Here is a 24,848-nt window from a genome sequence, read left to right on the forward strand (position 1 = left end):
TGGAACTTTTGTCAAAGAGCAGTTGAACAATGCAAAGAGAACAATATGATAAAACAAAAACCCTGGGAAGTCTAGAAAAGAAAACAAAAGAAAAACAAAGAAACATGAGAAAAACAGAAAAAAGCAAACACAGAGGAGAAAGGGTTGAAGTGTATATATGCTCAAGCCAGTAGAACACACACAACTCTGCTTTTAATTTTGACAGCAAAAAGATATCTTAATTGAGCAGATTTACGAGAAGAAAAGCACATACATGATGCTAGAAAGCAATGATTTTTTAAAACTTCTCAAGTTAAAACAGAATGCTGTTTAAGCATGATATATGTCTGTGTTTTAAAATGCATATGGAATTCTGGGTTTGGGACAGGGAAACATCACTTGATTTTATTATAAATTTACCCATCTGGATGCTAGAAGTGAGAAATTTGATTGTTTTCTCATTCACCCAATCAGAGAAAATAATTTTTTCAAATTGCAGTTATATCAACAGATACAGAAGCGATCTTATTTAGTTAAAAACCTCCATAAGTGTCATTTAGCTGAATGGATAAAACAAGAGCAACAAAAATATTTCCAGCCACACAGCAAGCCATCTAAAAATTCTTTGGGGAATCTCTTCCTCACTTCTATGGCAAAATAACACGTGTTATCTCTACTACAAATCTAAAGGCAAATAGACTTGTTTCTGTTCACTTATCCTTGCAAGAAAGTATCTGCTCACTAGTCTTTTGCTGTTGTTATTTTTTTTTCTGAATGCTCCAATTCAAAAACCTCATCCTACCACATTTTTTAGTCGTTAAATCTCCCTGTCCTTGCGGCTCTGTCTCTATGCACCAGAGAAACGACCTCATTAACAAAGTAGTTCTGTGCGTCCTTAACACTGAGGCCCTAGACTTCAGCTGGAGGCAGCTCTCTGCTCAGCCCGCAGTGCCGAGTGACACAGGCAGGCGACATCATCTGAGTACTAACTTCTACTACATCCAGACAGACTGCGAGAACCATTTCCGAATCGTGGCAAGACGTAAGAGCAGCAAAGGTAATCCTTCTGTTTCTATATTCAATTTTTGCAAAAATCAAATATTTCCATCTGGAAGGAACAGTTGGGGGTGGGGGCAGGCTCAGGGTCAAAATTGATAAGCCAGGAAATAAATGTATCCATCAGGTAGGAAATAAAGGGCAAAAACAGAAAGAGAAGAGCTTCTGATATTTTTGAAAAAATGAAAGTCTCACGCAAGATGAATGAAATGTTTTTAGGATCGATATAAAAAGGGGATGTGCTGGCGAAGGCTTTGTTACGTAGGAATTAAACTGCAGGCTAGTATCTGGTAATAAGAGGAGGAGTTTTTATCTTACTGGAATCTCCAAGTTGGAAAGGACTTCAGACATCATCCAAGTCTATCATGAATGATCACATCTCATACTTTTCTTTTTTTAAAGGGTTAGCTGCAAAGTTTTGGACAAGACCTCTACAGGCAACTGGAAGCACAGTGTACCCAGGTGGTGGGTCTCGTCTGTGGCAATATATTTTTCTGTCTGTCCAATTGAATATGGCTGTAAAGGGAATAAAACCCCATGTAATCTCCAGCAGTGACAATTTAATCAGTTGTGTAAGGGGAAGAAGCAGAGTCCTCTCATTTTCATATTTGCATATTTGATTTTCGCTTTGGGGAATAGAGGTTATGTGTTTCTATTACTTCCCGTTCAATTTTAATATTTAACCCATTTAGGAGCAAATTTTTTCTCATGGTAGGAAATATTGAGTCAAACTGGTCAAGAAATAAGATTTCATTTCTGAAATAAAGCTCTGGATGCAGCATGCTTTGTGTAACATTTTTTCCTACAAAGAATCTGTGTGCCAAACATGGCTTGCGTGCTTCCAGCTTCTGCACGTGATGCATCCCCTATTAACATTCAGAGATCCACCCAGAAAAGGAAGGCAACTGTTTGGAGAACAATGCAAAATGATGAGGGCTATACCATAATACGTCCCCTTTTTTGTTCACATTTTCTTAAAATGTTAAGTCTTAATAACTGCCACTATTTCTGAGAAAATAGGGTTTCTAAAATACCTTATATATACAGGAATCACTTTTTATGAGGCTATAGAGGGGCAATAAATACAGCTAAATTAGTAAAACTCCATTGTTTTTACTATTGATAGAATGATGTTATTGTCCATAATGTGGTAACAGATTAGGGAATAGATTTTAAGATAAATAAGATGCAAGTAATTTGAAGTCATCATCAATTTCCCTTGTGTGACTCCCATGAGTATATTAAAAATCCACTCAGAATGGTGTTGAATTTGAATTACTGTAACATAGCAGTTTTTTGTTTGTTTTTTCAATGCATGTAAACCTCCACTTGTGAAAGCCCCAGAAGTATGTTGGGTAACTTAAAAAAAATAGAAAAGGCTAGTATTCTACTTGCTTAACGATTTAGAATTTCTTTATAAAAAGTGAACTCTGATTTCACTGGAGAGGAAAGAAATATTGATTTGAGTCTATATAATTTTGCAAAAAGAGAAAAAGATTAAACAAAATTTAAAAATATTGTGTGCATTAAATTTAATCTATGTATGTATTCACACACACATGCACATGTTGGGGGGGGTGTGTGTGTGTGTGTATATATAAAATGTGGCCTAAATATTGCTAATCAAATTCTATAAGAAATTACTAAAATTGGAATTCTGAAAAGATGTCATTTCATTTTATTCAAAAGCAGAACAGATTGTCTTTTTAATTTATGTCCATGAAGAGTGCACCAGTAGCGATATACAGACATGTGTAATCATTAGAAGACAGGTATAAGATGCTTTGGGGGTTGGCAGAATTCATATTAAATTCAAGCACATAATATGTCAGGTTTTGAATATATTCTTGTTTATTTAAATCTGCATTCTGATAATCAAAGAGATTATCATTCATATATTTTTATAAATTCATATATTTGTTACCCCTTCAAAGTGGTAACAAATATATGAATATGTGATCCAATGATTACATATTCAAATTAACCCAGTTTCTTTGAATATGGTCTAATGATTGAAGGATCCCCCAAACACTGTGACTCCTCAGGGAAATATGCTGATGCCTCAGCACATTTTCTCAAGGTCTGGAGAGGACTAGATCTGCCAAGGAGTGCCTTGAAGCACGGAAACTCTGCTCTACCTAAACGCAGGTCCTAGGCTTTAATCACAACGGCTAGGTTCACACTAAAGCAATTAACCATATGATTGCTTTCGCAGGAGCCCAACCTCATCAGTGGCTTTCCTTCGGGCAAACTGACAAGGCTGGATGTAGTCAATGACTCAAGTGGATTTGATTACCTAAGAGGTACAAATCTCTGAATACACAAATACAGGGTAGGAATATTCACCCTCAATCTATTTTTTAGAAGTTGATATTTCATAATCAACCCTCTAAATTTAAATGATAAAGATAAAATAACTGCTCCATGAAACAAGAGTTGGCAAGTTTTAGAATGAAGACTGAGACCAAATAATAATGGTCTGTTGTATAGTTTGTTGGTTTTTTGTTTGTTTGTTTTATTCTTTTCGGCAGTAAGTGAGAGTGAGCCATGATAGCTCTCAAAATCTAGAATAATAAGATTTACTTTGAGATTTGAAAGAGGTAAAAATGCCTAAGGAGTGTAATCTGTAATTGAGTAGCAACTTTAGATAAGGTTTGAAAGGTGTGTTTGTGCGTGTGTGTGTGTGTGTGTGTGTACACATAGATACATATATGTGTATATGCCTGTGTCTTTTTTTAGGCTTATTTACCCTTGTGACTTCACTAGTCATTGCTGGACTTGGTGATATATCTAGTGTGAACTTGAAGCTTTCTAGCATCCTCTTCTTGGTATCCTATTGGGAAGTTTCTGCCAGCATGATAACAGGATTTTTGGTACTATCCACTAGAATGGTTTCTTCAAAAGTGAGGCACTAAAGGATTTTAAATGTTTTCCTAGCGTAAAAGCCAAGTATGAATACAAGATCTGGGCAATGTGTCTTCCGACAGGTTTGTCATTTCTCAGCACTTTTTGAAGATTATCCTAAATATCCCTTAAACGCAATTAAAATACACTAGACAGCAAGTGACATGCCTCCCAAAGATGCTAAGGAGTTCATGCTTCTAGTAGGTATCAGTCGGAAATCTGGGAGGTTATGGGGTCTGATGAGCTTCACTGGGGCTGTATCCCATTTTGGAATGCCAGTGTACATATTGCTATGAAAAACTTGTTGAAATCATGAGATTGACTCCCAAAAAGATTTCCATAATTTGGAATTCAACAGTTAGTTTATTACCTGCAATAAAAAGAAAGTACACCCAAGGAATTTTAGTCTTGATGATGTTGGGAGCCTCTTAAGTAAAAACACATATCAAAACATGGAAATTTTTGCTTTAAGGTCTTAAGATGATTTGTCTTGAATCAAAGAAGATTTTATCAAAATTGGCCAAAATGTCTTTTCTGAATCTTAGTGTTAAGCACCACATCCAATGCTTTCTTATGTTCAAATACTTTGGTGAATGGTAAAACTTTATCCAGTGACTTGGCAAATTGTATCCCAACCAAAGTTCCCGATCATCCTGTCTTCTCACTTTTAAAGCACAACGTTCTGAGAATCTAGATGATTTGCTGAGTGTCTGGGGCTCAGGAGGTAAAGTACCTAGAGACCTGAGGGGAAAAAAGTGCTGAGGGAACCAAATTCTCTCACCATCACTGAGAGAACAAACCTGATGGATATCAAAACATACTTGCCTTGTATTCCAGAGAGCCCATCCATCTATCTCTTTTTTTTCCTTTTTTCGGTTCTTAAAGAAAAAGAGATATATAAAAAGAAATCTAAAGAGAATAGTTATGAAAAAACTTTGGGCAATATGGAGTATAATTACAGCCTGTTTGAGGGTTGATGAAAAGACGGATGTGCCCGTACCCTCCTCACATTGGCCGCTGGTTGCAGTAAAAGAGGTTGTGTCTCCCCACAGCCCACTGCCTGCAGCTCCAGCCCCTCCTTCAGCCTATTCTGGGCTGTGGATTCCCCTGTGCTCTTTGTGCACTTTAAGTTTAATTTTGCATTTAAGAACTCAATTGACTCATCCGTTAAGCATTAAGCAGCTCCCTTTTGAACCAAGAGGGAGCCCTGGGAAAACCCACAGCTGCTGGAACACGGAAAATGGGTTTAAAAAAACAAAACCATTTTGAAACTTTAAAGCATTTTAGCAGCCGTGGATTTCCCAGTCCTTACCCCCCAAATGGTTCATCTGTTTAACTTTCATCTGGTATTGGAACACACAAACCAGGGCATTAAATAGCCCTCAAATGACTTTTTGTTTAACACAAAATGAAAGTAAGAGCTAAGCAAGTCACGTGGGAGGAACGTTCAGCTATGGCCTGGAATACCTGCAAGTATATTCTCCCTCCAGTTATAGAAACAATTCTGAATGCAGTCATGCCTCCTGGAACCACAACCTTTCCTCCACTCACTTAGATGTGAGTCTTAAGACATAACCTCCACCACCAAAAAAAGAAAAAGGGGGAGAAAACAAGTCCCAAACAAGTCCAAATCCCAGCTTATAAAATGACAATAAAATGGATGGAAAAGTTAATAGGCTGGGGATATGAATGAAACGCTCAATCAAGATTTTAAGTTTCATAATGATTTGTCATTAACTAAAAATTCATGTTTAATTACAGTTGGATAGGTTGTAGATAAACATAAATTATCATTTTTGTTCCAGGTTCGCCAAATATTCCCCTAGCTAAACTTGGGAACCTGTGGTAGATACCCAATAGACATATAAAAAAAAAATCTAAAGAAAGTAGTTACGAAAATACTTTGGGCAATATGGAGTATAATTTCACATATAAGTGAAATCATACGATGTTTGTCTTTCTCTGTCTGACTTATTTCACTTAGCATAATACTCTCTAGGTCCATCGAAATTTTGCAAATGGCCAGATTCATCCTTTTTTATAGCTGAGTAGTATTTCATTGTATATGTATGTGCATATATATATATATATATATATATATACCATATCTTCTGTATCCATTCATCTGTTGATGGACACTTAGGTTGCTTCCCTATCTTGGCAATTGTAAATAATGCTGCTGTGAACATTGGGGTGCATGTATCTTTCCAAATTATTGTTTTTGTTTTTGTTTTTGGATGTATACCCAGGAGTGAAATAGCTGGGTCATATGGTAGTTCTATTTTTAGTGTTTTGAGACGCTTCCATACTGTTTTTCACAGTGGCTGCACCAATTTACATTCCCACCAATAGCGTAGGAGGGTTCCCTTTTCTCCACACCCTCACCAACACTTGTTATTTGTGTTCTTTTTCATGATAGCCATTCTGACCAGTGTGAGGTGATATCTCACTGTGGTTTTGATTTGCATTTCCCTGATGATTAGTGATGCTGATCCTCTTTTCATATGTCTGTTGACTATTTCTATGTCATCTTTGGAGAGATGTCTGCTCAGGTCCTCTGCCCATTTTTTAGTCAGTTTGCTTGTTTTTTTGGCAACAGTTGAATTAGTTTGGAAGTGTTCCTTCCTATTCAATTTTTTGGGAATATTTTGACAAGGATAGGTATTAACTCTTATTTTGTTAGCATTCACCTGTGAAGCCATCTGGTCCTGCACTTTTGTTTATTGGGAGGTTTTGATTATCACTTACTAGTACTCTGTCTGTTCTGATTTCCTATTTCTTCCTGATTCAGTCTCTGTAGATTGTCTGTTTCTGGGAATTTATACTCTTCTTCTAGTTGTCTAATTTGTTGGCCTATAATTATTTGTTGTAATCTCTTATGATCTTTGCATTTCTGTGGTGTCAATTATAATTTCTCTTTCAATTCTGATTTTATTTATTTGGATCCTCTCTTTTTTTTTCCTTGATGAGTCTGGTTAAAGGTTTATCAATTTTGTTTATCTTTTCAAAGAACTAGCTCTTAGTTTCGTTGATCTTTTTTATTTTTTTAGTATCTATTTTATTTATTTCTATTCCGATCTTTTTTGTATCCTTCCTTCTACTAACTTTGGGTTTTGTTTGTTTTTCTTTTTATAGTACCATCAAGGGTAAGGTTCAAATGTTCATTTGAGATTTTAATTTGTTTCCTGAGGTAGGCCTGTATCAATATAAACTTCCCTATTAGAAATTCCTTTGCTACATGCCACAGATTTTGAAATATTGGGTCCATATCTACTTGTCTCCAGGTATTTTTTATTTCCTCTGATTTCTTCAGTGACCCATTGGTTGTTTAGGCTCCCATCTGTTTTTCCAGTTTTTTTTTCTTACAGTAGATTAGTAGTCTAATACTATTGTGGTCAAAAAAGATGCTTTATATGATTTCAATCTTACATGTGGTCTGTCCTGGAGAATGTTTTATGTGCACTTGGAAAGAACATTTACTCTCCTGCTTTTGCATGGAATGTCCTTTGTATATCCATTAAGTTCTAGTGGTTTAATGTGTCATTTAAGGCCAATGTTTTCTTATAGATTTTCTGTCTGGATAATCTGTCCATCAATGTTGTTAAAGTCCCCTACCATTATTGTATTACTGTTAATTTCTTCTTTTATGCTAGTTAATACTTATTTATTTAGTTGTTCCTATGTTGGGTGCATATATATTTACAAGTGTTATATCTTCTTCTTGTATTGATTGTTTTATTATTATGTAATGTGTATATTTGTCCCTTGTTAGAGTCTTTGTTTTAAAGTCTATTTTGTTTGATATAAGTATTGCTACCCCAGCTACATTTTGTTTCCATTTGTATGGAATATCTTTTTCCATTCCTTCACTTTCAGTCTGTGAAAGTCTTTAAGTCTGAATTGAGTCTTGTAGACAGCATATATATGGGTTTTGTTCTTTTTTACCCATTCAGCCACCTCATGTCTTTTGATTGGAGCATTTCATCTATTTACTTCTAGAGCTATTATTGATAGGTATGTACTCATTGGCATTTTGTTGTTTCCTAGTTATTTTTTTTGTTCCTTTCTTATTCTCTTGTTCTCTAACCTTGTGATTTGATGACTTTCTTTAGTGTTATGCTTGCAGTCCTTTCTCTTTATTTTTTATGCATCTATTGTCAGTTTTTAGCTCATGGATACCATGAGGCTCTTATGTGATAACCCATGTATATAGCAGTCTATTTTAAGTTGAAGGTCACTTAAGCTTGAGTACATTCTAAAAGCACTACATATGTACACCCCCGCCCTCCTGCTATGTTTTATGTTTTTGACGTCATATTTACTATGACGTCATATTGACGTCATAATACTATTTGACGTCTTATTTTGTGTGTCCCTTGACTAATTATTGTAGATATATATGATTTTACTAGTTTTGTTTTTAACTTTCATACTAGATACATAGGTGGTTGATCCACTACTTTTACCATATATTTGCCTTTATTGGTGAGATTTTTTTCTTTCATAATTTTCATATTTCTAGCTATGATTTTTTAATTTTCTGTTTAAAGAAGTCTCTTTAACATGTTTTGTAAGGTCTGTTTAGTCGTGATGAACTCCTTTAGTTTTTCCTTGTCTAGGAAACTCTTTAGTTCTCCTTAATTCTGAGTGATAAACTTGCTGGATAGAGTATTCTTGGTTGTAAGTTTTTTTTCCTTTTACTACTTCGAATATGTCATGCCACTCCCTTCTGAACTATAAAGTTTCTGCTCAGAAGTTAGCTGATAGTCTTATGAGGGCTCCCCTATTTGTAACTATGGTTTCCTCTCTCTGCTTTTAAAGTTCTCTCTTTATATTTAACTTTTGACCTTGTAATTATAATGTGTCTTGGTGTGAGTCCCTTTGGGTTCATCTTGTTTGGGACTTTCTGTGCTTCCTGGACTTGAATGTCTATTTCTTTCATCAGGTTGAGGAAGTATTCAGCCATAATCTCTTCAAATAGGTTTTCTTCTCCTTCTTGGACCTCTATAATGTGAATGTTAGTATGCTTGATGTTGTCCCAGAGGTCTCTTAAACTATTCTCTTTTTTTTTTCTCTTTTTTTTTTTTTTGCTATTCCAGTTTGGTGATTTTTAGTAGCCTTTCTTCCACATTACTGGTCTGTTCTTCTGTATCATTTAATCTTCTGGTGTTTCCCTCTAGTATATTTTTCATTTCAGTTATTGTATTCCTTAGCTCTGATTGGTTCTTTTTTATATTTTCTGTCACTTTGTTGAAGTTCTCATGGTGTTCCTCCTTTCCTCTCCTGAGTTCAGAGAGTTTTTATAATGACTAATATTTTGAACTGTTTATCAGGAAGATTGCTTATCTCCGTTTCATTTAGTTATTTTTCTAAGTTTATGTCTTACTCTTTCACTTGGAACATATTCATTTGTCTCTTCATTTTGCCTAACTCTATGAGTTTGTTTCAGGTATTAGTTATATCAGCTACATTTCCTGGATTTAAAAGTGTGGCTTTGTGTAGAAGGTGTCCTGGGGCAGCACAGTAGTGCCATTCCCCCAGCTGCTAGAGTCACTCCAGGAGTGTCCTTTGTATGAGCTGTGTATCTGGGCTGCAAATGCTGTGGACACACTAATGTGTGGGGTTGAGCCCTGTTACAACTGGCTATATGGCCTGGTCACAACTGCTTGTAGGTACTCTGATACGTAGGCTCAGACCCTGGGAAGGAGCCACTTTGGGGGGATTCCAGTACTAGACAAGTGCCTCACCAAGACTGGTGGGGAGGGGGTTGTTTTGTAGGGGGCTACACTGTTGGGTGAGAGCACCTGCCAGAACTGGCAGGATTGGGGGCTACTTTGGAGGGACTCCAGTCCCAGCTGAGGGTACCCACAGGGTCTGGCCGGGGGTGGGGTTGTTTTGGAGAAGCTCCAGTGCTGGCCAAGGGCACCCACCAGGACTGGTGAGGCAGAGGGGACACTTTGGAGGAGTGTCACTGGTTTGGGCCCACAGGTGACCCTAGGGGGAGCAAGCAGTTCTAGTCAGTCAGATGGGGAGAGTCAGAAATGGTGCCTGCTAGCACCAGGTCAGCCAGGTAGGTGAGCCCTCCCCACCAAAAAAATAAATAAATAAATAAAATGCCTGCCAGCTCCTTTGTAGCCAGAGAAAGTTCCAACAGATCCCTTCCCCTTAGCATCTGCCCTAAAATTAGTCAGTGAATCTCCTTCAGGTGCTTTTCAGACTGCTGCCTCTGTGCTGGGACTCGGTGAGTTTTTGCATGAGACTTTGAAAAGCAGAGTCTCGGTTTCCTATAGACGTCTGGCTCTCCTAGACATAAGCCTCCTTAGTTTTCAAAGTCAAATGTTATAGGGGCGTATCTTCCCAGTGCAAGCTCCCCAGGCTGGGGAGCCTGACATGGAGTTTGGAATAGTAGAGTCTAGGATTTCTCAGACTGGGGAGAGGACCATAGAAAGGAGAGGAAGGACATGGGAGAGGGAGATCTGCAGGGATTGTATGAAATTAATAATTTTTTGTCCCCTCATGTAGGATTTTGATGCCCAGGTGAGAGTATTTCAAGAAGGAAGGTGGATCCTTTTCAGTTGACTGCTGCTGAGACGAGCATTGAAAAATGGCTTTTGGATTTGGTGAAAGCTTTAGTAAGGGTTACTGGGGTAGTGTGATGCTGATAGAAACAGACTAGAGTGGGTTAAGGAGGGAGAGGAAGGTGAGAATGAAGCGATGAGAATGGCCACCCACTATAGAATTCCGGCTGTGTAGAAGAGAAGAGAGTTAAGCAGAAGCCATGGGTACTGTGGAGATGGGACAAGGCTGGTTGTTGTTTTGAAATGGAGAAAAGAAAAAGAAAATGCTTAGTGTAGGTTCCCAGATGAAGCAGCGGGGAATAGAATCCAAAGCACAGGCAGAAGCACTGGCCTTAGACTGTTGGATGACACATTCTGGATCAAGCCAGGAGAGAAGGAGAAAAGCCTAGACTTTGATGGTATGCTTGCTGTTTACTTAGAAACTTAAGAATCAGTTCATTTGGATTATTTTGTGTTATTGTTATATTTTTCTCTTATATCTCTTCTTATGTATTTGAAAATCTTGTTCTATGATTAAAAAGAAAGGGCTGTCATTCTAATATTTTTACATGACATGGAAAGTAATAGTTCAACTAACTGTTTGTTATAATAATAAAGACCAGAAGCAAAAACCAAAGGCCAGGATCCTAGAGTCTTTCATGTTGACCTCTGTTCTATTATGAACTTTAAAATCTGTTTTACATCAGACACTGCAGGAAATAGAATAGGAGAACATGGGAAAGGAATATATCCTGCTAAGATTGCCTAGATCCAGGGGGATTGGTGATGTTACCAAAGAGAAACAAACAGCAGTTGATGAGGGTTTTCAATATGAGTAAAAATGCTTTGATGTCAGATGATTTTCAAAAAGAGGAAGAAAGATGCAGACTTTAGCAAGAAAATATCGAGACAAAACTCAGATTGACTGAAGGAAAGATGCAAGGAAATGAGTAGGGGTAAATCCACAGAGCATAAAAAGTACTCATAAGTCGTTTGTTAGAATTCATGGTGATCATTTCAATCCATGGTAAAATTTTCTTAGTCATATGAAAATTTTAACTAAACATTCTTTTCAAAAAAGAAAGTGTGCTAAATTTAGAGGAATATGCTCCAAATATGATAAATTGTTCAAAGCCCACTTTAGGGTGGATATTCTGTATTTCATTAAATTTTCAAATAAATATTCTTCTTTTGCTTTGTGAAACATCTTTGTATATTATTATGGCTTTTCTAGTTTCTATCCCCTCTTCCACTCCTGTCATTGCTTTCAAAACTGTTATTAAGGTGATGTTACTTACCCTTTCCTGACAAGGTTAAAAGCACTGAGTTAATTGACCACTAGTTTCAATGGATGTGGTATGGTAATAATTGCTGTAATGAGTAAACAACTGTACAACTACAAATACAATGCCAGCAGAGCCTATTTACATGAACCAACATTTAACACACACTAGTGAAAATGATTCCCTCCTGTGATGCTACATTCAACAGAAGGGTTATATCTGGGAGGTCGAACGACATGCCCAGAGTAATTTACTCCACATAATACATAGTTGTTGTTTCCATAACCCTAATCTTCCTTCTTTAGCTGGAAAGGATGGAGCCAGTGAAAAGGGGCACATATGCACATACTCTTGTTGCCCATCTGGCAAACACCACCAAGCCATTCAAGGTTTATTTCAACCCTTACACATTCTATGGGGTCTTTATGAACCTCATTCCCCTTGGTAGAACTTATTTCTCTCTTCCTTGCATTTCCAATCTGAAGACAGGAAAAAGAGAATAAATCCAGACCTCTCCTTTTATTATTAATTAATTTAATTATTTATTACATTTATCTATAATTCTTTTTTTTTTTTTTTTTTTCGGTACGCAGGCCTCTCACTGTTGTGGCCTCTCCCATTGTGGAGTACAGGCTCCGGACGCGCGGGCTCAGCGGCCATGGCTCACGGGCCCAGCCGCTGCGCGGCATGTGGGATCTTCCCGGACCAGGGCACGAACCCGAGTACCCTGCATCGGCAGGCAGACTCTCAACCACTGCGCCACCAGGGAAGCCCTTATCTATAATCCTTAAATATATTTATCTTTTGATTCTTTGGCAGGGTAAGGCTCATTTTTCTGCTTTGCATCGTCATAACAATCAATGTTGTATTTGGAGGGAATTCATAACAGTAGTCATCAAAAACTGAACAGAGTGTGACTGCATATTTAAACTTGTGAATAAGACAGAACAAGCTGACATAAAATAAACCTAACCCTAAAATTTACCTTAACCTCAACTTTACCTTAACCTCAAAAGGGTATACATTTTGTTCTGGTTTTTTTTTTGTTTTGTTTTCTTGAAATTATTCAAAATTTTCTACTAAGTAAAAAAGGGAGAAGAAAAGCAACAATATCTTGAGAAATTATTAAATTAATTTATTATTTATTGAATGGATTCAAATCTTGAAAAAAATTCTGATGCTGAACTGATTTTGAAAAATAATCATCTTTCACATTAGAAAAGTTTAAATTGCCAGTTTAAGCCTGTTCAAAATATTTCTATTGCATTCTTAGTGATTTCCCAAGGAAGCATTTCTAAAGGCTTAGCAAAACATTTACAATTTTATAAAATCTTTTAAATTAATTTATAACTTAGCTATGAGCTTCTTTTTGGGAGACTCAAAACAGTGGGTGACCTTATATCCATAATGTGTGAGCTTAAATGTTTTATTACAGCAGAGTGAATTAGGATGGAATTACTCAACTTTCGGTACCAGCATTTCATTTAACTGCAGTCTGCTTGGTGCTTTACTTAAACCAATTTAATTCCTTTTCATACAATTGCAAGGTCACTTTTGTATGTTCTAACTGTTCTTTATTTTCAACTGTAGAATGGCTTCAGGTAGATGGTATGAGAAAATACTGACCAAATTGAATAATTCTCTTGGCATTGTATCCCATTTGATGTTTAAGAAGATCAACGTTTTCTCCTAATCTTGGTTAGTGAGATATAATGTGTTTCCAATCTCACCTCTTCTTAGTCCACTTTTTTTATCTCAGCTGTTACTATGACAACCAACTGTGTACAGGTGTAACCTGACAGCACAGTGCTACAGCCCAGCCATACCTGTCTTTTACTTTCTGTCCCTGCGCATCTTTATTTACACTTCCTTTCACTTCTATTTGTTTTCTAATAAATGTTTTAAGGGCTATATATTTTCCTCTGTGTAGCATTTCAGTCACATTCACATGATAAACTGGGTAGTGTTCTCATTGTTCATTTCTAATTGGAATTTAATTTTAGCTTTGATCTCCCAAAGTTAACCCAAGGGTTATGTAGAGAAGGCTTCTTAATATCTAAATAAATATTTGCCTTTATTTTTACAGTTTACTGCCTGAAAAGTACCCTGAGTGATTTCTGATTTGGGATCCTCACTAGATTTTTCTTTGCATAAAATATTACGTGTTTTCTTCAAAATGAAATGTCCATGGATACCAAAATTTTTTATGTAACACAATGTTATATTGGAACTCTATCTACCTCAGGTTTGGCTGAGGTCTCTCTCTCTCTCTCTCTCTCTCTCACACACACACACACACACACACACACGAAATCAGTGGCAAATACTCTCACACTCTGCTGTGAGGGACTGTTCCAAGTTATGTACGTCCTGCAAAGAAGGTCCTGAAAGTCAGCTTTGCAATCCTTGCCCGTCAACCACCTCCGCCCCATGTAAACTGCAGACTCAGACTTCATCCAGAAGTAGGTTAATAGAGAGAGGGGTGCTTTTTCTGGAGAGAATTGTTGTTGGATGCTGAGGACCACCCACCCCTTCACTTTAAGTCTCCTGTGAAAAAAATTTTACTGATACTACTCAGACAGCTTGATATGTGTCCCTGAGAATATCAGACACACTTCTGAGATATTTGAAGTAAGCAAATTGTGTGAAACTCCTTGTGTCTTCAGAGCAGAGAGCTCTGGTGGATGGTAAGAGCATGTCCACTGACAGAGGGCCAAAGATATGCCCGTCTCATTGTCAAAGCTACTTTGGTGCGAAGTGGTCTAAGACCGATACTGAGCCCGTGGCATTCACTCCCCTGACTGTCCTAACATGTGAGAACCGATCAAAGGTAACCTTTCCAAACTACATTTCCAGGATTATAAACCTAAAAAGAGATTATATGCAATCTAAATAGAGTAAATATTCCTATTAATAATTAATAGGACTAAATATTCCTATTAATGCATGTGGTGCACACGTACTGCTTTGGGGTGGTGGTAGGAGTTCCTCTAATCTCTAGGGCAGTGTCTTCTCTCCCCTGAGGCAGCCTAAACCTTCACCGTGGTTGAATCCAGCATGATGACTCTTGTTAGAATGAGATTTGGGTGTCTGGACAGAGTCTTCAAGTGAAGGGAGCGCAGAGGAGCAATCGGGACCTTGCAGTAGAAGACAGTGTCTTTGCACTAGGAAATCTCAGGGGTTTTCCCCAAAATAGGAGTTCAGGACATGCCACCCCAAATATTGCCTCTTTGGTATACTGATTATTTTGAGCAGAAGGCACTTGCAAAACAGCAAATGTAAGAAGAGGCTTTCTCTGAACTCTCCCTATTTGCTTAAAGACAGATCCTCCAAAAGGAACTCGGTTGTGATAAATCCTCTCTCAGGGCCTTTCATCAACCAGGAGAGATTGACTATTATCACAGAAGAGGAGCATTTTTCACTCATTTTTCCCTGGGTATCTCTCATGTATACATGATGTATATAAGTTAATAAACTTCTGTTTGTTTTTCCCATGGTAATCTGTGTTTCATTACAGAAACTTTCAGCCAAGAATTCAAAGGGTAGAGGGAATGTTATTTTTCCTCCCCTACTGTTGTAAATAAAGTTTTATTGGAACACAGCCACACCCATTCAGTTTTGTATTATCTTTGGCTGCTTTCATATTACAACAGCAGAACTGAGTTGTGTGACAGAGACTGCATGGTCCTCCAGTCTAAAATGTTTCCTATCTAGCCCTTTGCAGAAAATGTTTGCTACCCTTGATTTTTATCTTTCTCAGCTTTTAGTCACCTAATCACTTGGTTTCTGCCACTATGACTGTGAAATTGTCAGTTTCCCCTGATGTTTGAATCAGTTTGTACACTGAAAATTTCCAAAGCTGTATAGCAAAATTTCATGACTTTTGTAACGTTTATTGGCTCATAACTTTATCAGTATCCAGTATACCTCTTTTTCCCTTTTAATGAACTTCACCTTAAATTCTCTTTGGTCTAATCTCAATATTAGTATAACTGCTTTCTTTGAGTTAGCATTTGCCTAGTACTTAACTTCCATCAATTAATTTTCAGTCTTTCTACAACATTACTTTTTAGATACTTATCTTTCTAAAAAGCTTATAACTACATCTTAAAACCTTTGCTGTAGAGCATTTAATCTATTTTTTGTGAATTGTAATGCTAAATTTTTCTTTGCCATATCATTTTTTAAATATCACTTATTATACTTATACTCCTCTGCTTTGTTGCTGGGTTTTCCTCAACTCCTTTTGATTTGATCCATCAAGATCACTTGTTAGTTGTTTTTCCCATCTGTGTGTTGAAATCGTAAATCCTCTCTCTCTCCGCCTAGTGTATATCCTTAAAATCTTATATACATATTTAAACTCATTTTTCTACAGTTATTTAGATGTAGCTGTATCAATTTATTCCCTAACATAAGATGAGAACCTTGTCTATGTCTCTTTATCCTTTACACCTCTCACCACTGAAATGTAATCATTTGGACTACTATGAGTAATATTATGAGAATATTCTTTGAAAGGATAGCATCAATTATTTTTACTCATTTATTCATTTTATTAAATTATTTTTCTCTGTTCTTTTTCCAACATTTTCTTTTTTTCAGGCCATTATTTGATTTGCTAATGTACATTCTCAATCTTTGTCAGTGTTCATTGTGATAAACTTTATGAATCTCTGCATGTATGAAAAATATTTATTTTGATCTTTCACTTAAATGCCTCCCTATCTCAACCATGTTCCTTTAACCCTGTTAACTCCTCTGTAAATCGCCTATTAAACTTTCATCAATGAAAACTTTAGTGTGCTGTTTTATGCCAGAATCCTGAATGTGACAAATTTTATATCTTGAAAACCAAAGAGATTATAATGCAAATCATCTTCCATTATCATTTTAGTAAATTGTCTGAACACTAATAAATGTCCAAAAATTATAGATACATAGTACACACACGTGCACATGTGCACACTCACATACATATGTGTTCCACAGAGGCAAAAAAGTAAACACTTGTAGTACTTATGTTGGTTGACAAAACTTCTAACTAACCTAAGGAATAAATTAACTGTAAAGGAAAGGGATATAAATGAAGAAAAGTATAAAATTAAGTAAAGAAACAAAGAAACAAATACATTTTATTGATGGACAAGGAACCTGAGTGAAAAAAAAAAACAGAAAACACTCCTGGATGGTGTATCAGTTAGGATGCATTTGGTTGCAAATAAGAGAAAATGAATCTCAAATTGGCTGCAACAGTGCAGGATGCTGCTTCTAAGAATGTGGTCAGTGAGCGTGCTGCATTAGTGTCACCTGGGATCTTGTTGGAAATGTAAATTCTCCGGACTTATCCCAGAAGTACTGAATCAGAATCTTGGGAGGTGGGTCCAGGAGCCCATGTGTTTAACAAGCCTTCATGTCACTCTTATTCATGTTAAACTTCAAGAAGCATAAGTAAAGGAGATTTATTGGCTTATAAACTGGAAGTTTAGAGTTGAATTCTGTGGCTCAATTGCTTTTCCTTTTGGCCTTCAACTTGGCAGTTTCATCCTCATTCTGCTTCCTCTGGAGATCTCTAGGCACTGCCAACAATGTTGGGGCTATAGACTTCCTAACTGACTTGAGGAAGAAAGAAAGAGTAGCTTACATATGGGATCTCCATTATAGAAATAAGAAAAGTTCTTTCTCAAAAGCCCACAATTACTTTCTCCTTGTGCCTCATTGCCCAGTTTGGGTCACAGGACCATCCATAAACATGGGCCACGAGATGGGATAATGCTGATTACTGTGTGTCACATGCCCTACCCTAGAGACACAGAGAGATTCATCATTTTTCCAAGCTGATGGGATGCATGGTGAACATACGAATAATTGAATTCAGAGTTCAAACCATGAGAAGCAGTAATAAGTGATGGGAAACTAATGACAGTGTCAACTCAATTCATTAAAACGTCAATCTTCCAAATGATTATAAAAATTAACTTTAAAAGTCTTTCAGAATCCCTACTAAAATAGGTTAAATCTATATTAAAATTTTAATAGAAAATTGCCCAACATTCTTTAAAATAGATAACTAATGAAGAAGAACCCACCCAACAAGATTTAAAATATACTGCAAAGCTTTAATAATCAATATTGTATACCTAGGAAACCTACTAAAACAGGAATAGACAAATAGATTAATGGAACTGAATGAATTCCAAAATGTACAAATGGGAGCTTAACATTTAATAAAGATGGCATTTCAGTCCATTGTTTACTTGATAAATATGCTTGGTATAATTAGCTACCCATCTGTATAAAAGCAGTTAGATCATTTTGTTATATAACATTTACAAAAATAAATTCTAGGTAGATTAAAAATATAAATGTAAAAGACACATAATATTTGCAAAACAATTAGAAGAATATTTGTATAACCATGTTGAGGGGGAGCAGGAGAGAACTTCAGAAGCAATAAAGGAAACATCCCTGGAAAAGATTAAGAGATTTGATTACAAAGAAATTTAAACTCCTTATGTGGAAAAATTTACCATAAACAAAGTCTAAGAACAGATAAGACTGAGAGAAAGTATTTGTAATATATATGGCAACAACAAATAAGTTAATAAGAAAGACATAAAAAAATTTGACAGTGATATAAACAAGTCACACAGGAGATGCCAGTGAAAAATGGGTATTAATATATGAAAAGGCGTTCAACTTCACTAATAATCAGGAAAATGAAAATGGAAATACTAGTAACATATTAGTTTTTCTTAACCCATGAGGTTGGCAAAAATGTGTATATGTGTATGTGTGTTTAATATATAATACCCAGTGCTGATGAGAAGGTGGGGAAATGGGAATTCTTATACATGCTGGCTGAAGTATGAAATACTATGACTCCTTTGGAACAGATTTGGCAGTATCTATTAAAATTGAAAAAAAAATATATACACACACATATGTCCTTTCACCAAATAATCTCAGTTTGGAGAATCTATCAAACAGAAATAAAACTACAGATACATACAGAAAAATGTTTATTGTAGCATTATATGAGTGGCAAAAATAAATCAGCAAACTATATTGTCAATTAAGAGGAGAAAGATTGAATAAGTTAAGATGCATTCATGCTGTGAAATGCTAGGCAACCATAAAAAAGGAATGAGCTTATTCATTATTCATTCAACAGACATTTAACATATACGTACAGTGTCCATGTCCTGTTTTAAATGTTGGTATTAAAGTAAGTTCTAAAGGAAAGTGTGTCTTTGGTGACTCATATACTAGTGAGGATGAGAAATAAATAAGTAAAAATAAATAAGATAATTTCAGAGAGCAATTAGATATTAATAATAAAATAAAACAAGGTGATATGATATAAAATCATAGATAAGGAGATAAACTGAGAGCTGAAGAAACTGAAAGCCTCATGAAAATAATATTAAAATTTTTTTGATTAAAAATTTGAAAAAAATTTTAAGCCAAATGAACATTTTCCTTATAGCCTTATCAATGGATCCAGAGGGACATTTATATTATACTAAAAAGAAAAATTACAGAAAAATATGGCATAATGTGATCTTATTTTTGTTTTAAAAAAATTAGGAAAATCACTCTCCTGGCAGGTACGTATATGTTTTTATTTAAGTGAACATAGAGAAAACAGAAGAATATATCATGTTAACACTAGTTAGCATAGGTGATAGTATTCAGATGATGAGGTATAAAAATAGTTGATTTTTCTTTGTAGATGTTTGGTTTCGGTTCATAACATCAAGCAGATTTTGATATTATAGTTTGGAGTAAAAACTATAATCAAGATTTTCAAATTACTTAAAAAATTTTTTAGTATGTGGATCATTTCAATTTTGAGATTCATTTTTTTGACATTGAAAACTATCCTTATTTCTTTGATTATTTCCTCCCTCCCCACTGTTCTCTCCACCAGTTCTTTATGGAACACATGGCTACTCCGAATTCCAATTAATTCTTTCCAATTAATTATCGGAGACTCCACTAGGGCCGGTTCCTGCCCACTGTTGTGTGGAATACTGGTTGAGTTTTTAAGACCTGAGCCTCCTCCACCTCCAAAGCTGTCTTGTGTAGCTATTTTTTGTCTTTTTTTTTTTTTTTTTTTTTGCTTTCTATCTTTCAGAATTTTTTCTCAAAGTTTCTTCTAATCACGTTTTTTTCCCCTCAGTATCTTGTATCTAAGAACATTAAAGAATGTCTTGATCATTTCAGGCTGCTATGACAGGATACCATAGACTGGTATAAACGACAAACATTTATTTCTCACAGTTCTAGAGGCTGGGAAGTCCAAGATCTGGATGCCAGCAGACTTGGTGTCTGGTGAGAGCCCACTTTCTGGCTCGTAGATGGCTGTCTTCTTGATTCATCCTCACATGACAGAAGGTACAAGGGAGATCTCTGGGGTCTCTTTTATCAGGACATGAATCCCTTCCATGAGGGCTCTACCCCCATGACCTAATTACATCCCCAAAGCCCTATCTCTACTACCAACATATTGGGGATTAGAATTTCAACATATGGATTTGGGGGAGGACAAAAACATTCACTCCATTACACTAAATAAATTTTGTTCTGGGGAAAGGTGTATGTTCAATTTATCATCTTATTCAATCTCCTCTGCTATTCTTTCTGTCACCTTAGAATTTACATGTCAGCTTTGCAGGATAATTTAGGCTAAATGTAAGCACTAGCAAAACTACATGTTTTAGGACACAAATCACTCCTTACATTTCATGAGTTCAGAATATTTATATCAGTTCCCTGAGTTTCGGCCTATTGCAGTCTTTATTTTAGTCTTTATCTTTCTCTGGAAACCATTGGTTTTGAATGTAGACAGCTATGATTGCTGAGGGCACAGCTCCTACAGCTAGATCTTTGCATCTTTCTTCCCCATTTCAACCAGAGCCACTTAGTTTTTTCCATGTTATATTATATGCATCTGTTTAAGTTCCTGTCAAAAAAGGGGGTATGATTATTTTTAAAAGAGTTGGAACAGCATCTTAAGAAGAAAACCAAAAGCAAACTAAAAGCAGTAGGAATTCATGAGTTTATCTTTGGCTCTCTCCCAATACTTTTCTTGATCTTTTCTCATTTCCAATTCTCCTTATGACCTGCCTTCCAGCTGCCTAAAACCACATGTGATCCTCAGATCCTCAAACCCATTCAGACTCAACCTTCCAATAGTTCTGTCCCTAGCAATTCAAAGTTTCCTTTCCCTGTTCCCCTAATAAAAATGCAAATTCTATTAGTGCACCAGATCTTATCAAGAGGTTATGAAATGATCTGATTAAAAATTCACATGTACATATCAAAAGTGGATAGGAAGCTCTCAAGAAGCATGTTACATTTTAAAATTGGATATTGTCTTAACTCATCTCTTGTTGGTAGATGATATGCAGACACGTCTGTGACTATGTGATCTGTTCCCCTCTTGCCCCTTGTCTGCCCAATGCTGTGACATATTCTTCCAGTTGAAAGAATAGGACACGTGACACTGCAAACCCTTTTTATGTGTCAAACTTAGCGATTCTCAAAGTGAAGTTCATGATGAATTTTCCACTGGTCTGTGACAAAATGAGGAAAATAAGGTCACTATAAGAGCATCTTCACAAAGTCAAACTGACTCAGTATGCAAACCAATAATTCATTCTGTGCATCTTGTCCTGTTTTAATGAAATAATTACTGTAGCAAAAAGTAGTCTTATTTCGAATGTCCTGATCTTGACAAAGCAGGACCTCCTCTTGTAAAACTCCCAATTAAAAAAAAAATCCATAAAATGCCAAAGCCTTGCAATACAATATATTCTGAGCTCTTTGGGGGAAAGGACTTTGTCTTATCTGCTCTATATCCCCTGCACAGCAAAGTGTCTATCATATTACAGTGCCCACTGTACGGAAAATTGAATTATGAGATATATAGAGCAAGCCAAGCCTTTTAATGTTGTCTTTAGAGTTTATGCTGTAATTGATCCGTATTAGCAGAAATCCTATCAAAATTCTACTTTATGTAAATACTACTTCATATAACCCCCGCACTGGGGTATAGGGCTGTCAGTACTCTCTATTTTTTTCCAGTTGGAATTTCAAACAGAGTTTATTCACTCAGTCCCAGAGAATCAGCAAGATAGTCAAAGGTTTCTGTCTTCCCACTTCTCCATATCTTTGTTTCTAGAAAACAATTCCTTAAGACCTATTGAAAACTTTCTACCATTTTTCTAAAACAGGTTCCCAGCCATCAAAATTGTGTCCTCTTACTCTAGCTGATTAGTGTCTTATCTATCTTTAAGTGTAAATTATACTAAATGTAACTAAGAAGACAAGGGGGTCTAATTTAACATTCCTATGGCCCATTAGTCACATCCCATAGTGTTAGAAATACTTTTAGGCAATGTTTTCCAGTCCTGGAAAAATTGAAAGTGTGCATCGTGTCTTGTTAGCAGTGATCCTTCTCCCCCTGAGAAATGTAGCAAAAGACCTAAAGAAATATCTGTAATACATATCTTACTCTGTACTTTCTCAGACTTTTGTGTTTTCTTAAATTTAATAATTATATAATTTAACTTTTGCCAATTGAGATTTCTTGACTATCCCCTCTAAAAGAAAATTTTATTCCTTCAAAGAGAACCCTGACACCATAACATACACACTTTCCCCCTTTGAGATCATTTAAGTACTTGTCTTTTCTCCATTTCAGCTCGTTTTACCCAGCAACAGTGAAACAAAAAAGTCTCAATTATGGATCCCTGTTAATCTTGTTCTCTCTCTTTCACCCTCTGCTCAGTCTGTTTGTAACCTCCTTCTGGTGAAAACAAGACTTTCCTCCTCCCAGGTCCCCGAATTCCACCCCATGGAAGTGTATGGCAGTGATTTTGCTTAATGTAGACTCTCATTTTCAAGGAAGTGGACAGAATAAGACTGTGGATATTAAAATAGTGGCACATGTATCTCCTTTCTTTATACTAAGCATTAACAAATGCCAAAGATATTAGCATAGGTCAATATCAGCAAGGAAAATGTTGGAAGTTCAAACATGTCTTTTTTGTCAGTTAAATAAAAATGCATACGTGCAAATTTCTATTAGTATAGTTGGCCTTTGATCATTAATGACAAAAAAGGGCAAGACTGGAGCATGGATAGCTATGGGAAAGCATGGTACAGTGCCCTTAAAATACAGGTAAAGGACCTTGAGAGTTGAGACCTTGAGTTCATTTGTCCTTCAGTCTAAAAGCACCTTCCACTGTATGGACCCAAGCTTCACATCAGGCTCTTTATTGCTCCCATGCCATTGCACATGTTGGCCTTGAAATTACTGATAAGCTCTAAGATCCTATTATACTTTGTCTTTTGTTGTCCTAGATCAGGAAGATATAGTTCAGATTTATTCCCAAATAGAAATGTCTATGCTATCATAAACATTTGTAGCTGGCAGTGTACCTTCCTGAACTCATTTTAAACATGTGTGTTTCATTCTGTCTAGTATACATTCTCTGTCCATTAAGCATGTTTACCACTATTTTTTTCAGAACCACTTGATAAATATTTTCTATCTTCAACTTCTGAAGTCTTACTGATGGCTTTTTAAGAATACCTGTGCTCATACCATCAAAAAGATTTAAGTGGTGGCGCAGTGGTTAAGAATCCACCTGCCGATTCAGGGACTTGGGTTTGATCCCTGGTCTGGGAAGATCCCACATGCTGCGGAGCAACTAAGACTGTGTGCCACAACTACTGAGCCTGTGCTCTAGAGCCCACGAGCCACAGCTACTGAGTCCGCGTGCCACAGCTACTGAATACCGCATGCCTAGAGTCTGTGCTTGGCAACAAGAGAAGCCACCGCAATAAGAAGCCTGCACACCGCAATGAAGAGTAGCCGCCGCTCGCCACAACTAGAGAAAGTCTGCGTGCAGCAACAAAGACCCAACACAGCCACAAATAAAAATAATTACAAAAAAAAGATTTAATAAGGCTCCTCTGTACATATTGTGATGATAACACTGAAAGTTATGAAAACTGGCACATTGATATAGTGAATATAGTAAGTAATTTCACACTCATGAGAATATCATACTTCCAGTTATGTTGATTTAGCGGTAGATTGATTGCTGTTTCCAATTTCCAAAACCTGAATTCTTTCTCAAATAAAAAATGTTTTCTTAAATAAAGAATGTTAGAAGATAATTTTCTAACAAAATGTTGAAATCATGATTCTCATATGATATAAAATGAACATGTGTCAAAGATTTTAACTCATTAATTAAAGAGAGAACAAAACTGATTCAAAGAAAAGTCAAAGTGCCACAGGTTTATAGTGAGATAAGAAATATTAAAATGAATTTACAAATGAATGTCAAACTGGGAAAATTAATCAATATGCCCAGGTCACTGTGCATTGATCAAATGTGTTCCATCAGACACAGGTTATATTTTTATAGGAAGAAATTATTTGCAATACTATTTATTAGTTTTTTAGAAGTTAACATCTCTATGGTGCTGTAAAATACCCTAGTCAAAGACAAAATAAGGATCAGTTAATCTCCAGAAGCCATGGTGTTCCACTGAAAAGATATCCAGTGGTCTCTTTTATCCATAATTTTCCCATATTTTGTGATCTTAATAAACTCAAAGAAAGATTATTTTTGATCACAAAATAAGGATGGTTCATTAGACTTGTACCGATTATTTGCATATAGACAGCAAAGGTCTTAATTTACTACATATTCCTTCTCAAGATCATTTTGAATAATCTAGAGCCATACTAGATTGAACAATCAAAAAATTAACTTCTTTCTGGAAGTTGTCATGAGAAATCTCAGATTGGATTTTAATTTTAAAGCCTTCTATTATTTTTTTATCCTGAGGATAGGAAATCAAGCCCCCCCCCAAAAAAATCCTTTACACCAGATTTCACCTGCAGTATCTATACATTTGGATGAATTTTCCTTCTCTGTAAGTCCCCCAAATATCCTTAGGTTTCTTGGCATGCCAAGAAGTGAACTTTCTTACCACCTGTAAGGCTGAGACTCTAAAGCCAGGCGCCAGGGCAGTTTCCCTG

General features: G+C 36.2%; 1 long non-coding RNA gene across 2 annotated transcripts; it reads left to right on the top strand.

The window, feature by feature from the left end:
* Nucleotides 1-941: 941 nt before the first annotated feature.
* Nucleotides 942-23,821, top strand: LOC132424296 (uncharacterized). 2 transcript variants are annotated; one of them, XR_009519193.1, is made up of 6 exons: nucleotides 942-1,036; nucleotides 1,438-1,500; nucleotides 3,251-3,338; nucleotides 12,373-12,599; nucleotides 20,066-20,179; nucleotides 23,320-23,821. It is a non-coding gene; the product is annotated as an uncharacterized lncRNA (long non-coding RNA). The 2 variants fall into 2 exon arrangements; XR_009519192.1 differs by lacking the exons at nucleotides 20,066-20,179; nucleotides 23,320-23,821 and having other exon boundaries at nucleotides 12,373-14,221.
* The last annotated feature ends 1,027 nt before the right edge of the window (nucleotides 23,822-24,848 follow it).

Source organism: Delphinus delphis, chromosome 4, assembly GCF_949987515.2.
Source record: "Delphinus delphis chromosome 4, mDelDel1.2, whole genome shotgun sequence".
Lineage (NCBI taxonomy): Eukaryota > Metazoa > Chordata > Mammalia > Artiodactyla > Delphinidae > Delphinus > Delphinus delphis.